The 2,500-nt window shown below is 48.9% G+C and overlaps 1 protein-coding gene across 1 annotated transcript in view; it reads left to right on the top strand.

Annotated features, from left to right (window-relative positions):
• Positions 1–2,500, top strand: part of sbf2 (SET binding factor 2) — a 75,817-nt gene that overhangs the window by 47,754 nt on the left and 25,563 nt on the right. The gene's annotated exons all lie outside the window — the stretch shown is intronic.

Here is a 2,500-nt window from a genome sequence, read left to right as displayed (position 1 = left end):
CGCTTCATTGATAAGGTCTGCACTGAGAGTGCCGTTACACAGGAACACATCAAGAACCTGCACAGCATGATTCCAGGTACACACACACACACACACACACACACACACACACACACACACACACTTCATCACGCGCTTCATTGATAAGGTCTGCACTGAGAGTGCCGTTACACAGGAACACATCAAGAACCTGCACAGCATGATTCCAGGTACACACACACACACACACACACACACACACACACACACACACACACACACTTCATCACGCGCTTCATTGATAAGGTCTGCACTGAGAGTGCCGTTACACAGGAACACATCAAGAACCTGCACAGCATGATTCCAGGTACACACACACACACACACACACACACACACACACACACACACACACACACACACACACTTCATCACCCGCTTCATTGATAAGGTCTGCACTGAGAGTGCCGTTACACAGGAACACATCAAGAACCTGCACAGCATGATTCCAGGTACACACACACACACACACACACACACACACACACACACACACACACACACTTCATCACGCGCTTCATTGATAAGGTCTGCACTGAGAGTGCCGTTACACAGGAACACATCAAGAACCTGCACAGCATGATTCCAGGTACACACACACACACACACACACACACACACACACACACACACACACACACACACTTCATCACGCGCTTCATTGATAAGGTCTGCACTGAGAGTGCCGTTACACAGGAACACATCAAGAACCTGCACAGCATGATTCCAGGTACACACACACACACACACACACACACACACACACACACACACACACACACACACACACACACACACACACACTTCATCACGAGCTTCATTGATAAGGTCTGCACTGAGAGTGCCGTTACACAGGAACACATCAAGAACCTGCACAGCATGATTCCAGGTACACACACACACACACACACACACACACACACACACACACACACACACACACACACTTCATCACGCGCTTCATTGATAAGGTCTGCACTGAGAGTGCCGTTACACAGGAACACATCAAGAACCTGCACAGCATGATTCCAGGTACACACACACACACACACACACACACACACACACACACACACACACACACACACACACACACATCATCACGCGCTTCATTGATAAGGTCTGCACTGAGAGTGCCGTTACACAGGAACACATCAAGAACCTGCACAGCATGATTCCAGGTACACACACACACACACACACACACACACACACACACACACACACACACACACACACACACTTCATCACGCGCTTCATTGATAAGGTCTGCACTGAGAGTGCCGTTACACAGGAACACATCAAGAACCTGCACAGCATGATTCCAGGTACACACACACACACACACACACACACACACACACACACACACACTTCATCACGCGCTTCATTGATAAGGTCTGCACTGAGAGTGCCGTTACACAGGAACACATCAAGAACCTGCACAGCATGATTCCAGGTACACACACACACACACACACACACACACACACACACACACACACACACACACACACACACACACTTCATCACGCGCTTCATTGATAAGGTCTGCACTGAGAGTGCCGTTACACAGGAACACATCAAGAACCTGCACAGCATGATTCCAGGTACACACACACACACACACACACACACACACACACACACACACACACACACACACACACACACACACACACACACACACACACTTCATCACGCGCTTCATTGATAAGGTCTGCACTGAGAGTGCCGTTACACAGGAACACATCAAGAACCTGCACAGCATGATTCCAGGTACACACACACACACACACACACACACACACACACACACACACACACACTTCATCACGGGCTTCATTGATAAGGTCTGCACTGAGAGTGCCGTTACACAGGAACACATCAAGAACCTGCACAGCATGATTCCAGGTACACACACACACACACACACACACACACACACACACACACACACTTCATCACGCGCTTCATTGATAAGGTCTGCACTGAGAGTGCCGTTACACAGGAACACATCAAGAACCTGCACAGCATGATTCCAGGTACACACACACACACACACACACACACACACACACACACACACACACACACTTCATCACGCGCTTCATTGATAAGGTCTGCACTGAGAGTGCCGTTACACAGGAACACATCAAGAACCTGCACAGCATGATTCCAGGTACACACACACACACACACACACACACACACACACACACACACACACACACACACTTCATCACGAGCTTCATTGATAAGGTCTGCACTGAGAGTGCCGTTACACAGGAACACATCAAGAACCTGCACAGCATGATTCCAGGTACACACACACACACACACACACACACACACACACACACACACACACACACTTCATCACCCGCTTCATTGATAAGGTCTGCACTGAGAGTGCCGTTACACAGGAACACATCAAGAACCTGCACAGCATGATTCCAGG

This window comes from Sprattus sprattus, assembly GCF_963457725.1.
Source record: "Sprattus sprattus genome assembly, chromosome: 6".
Taxonomy (NCBI): domain Eukaryota; kingdom Metazoa; phylum Chordata; class Actinopteri; order Clupeiformes; family Clupeidae; genus Sprattus; species Sprattus sprattus.
This window is presented reverse-complemented; position numbering and strand designations above follow the sequence as displayed.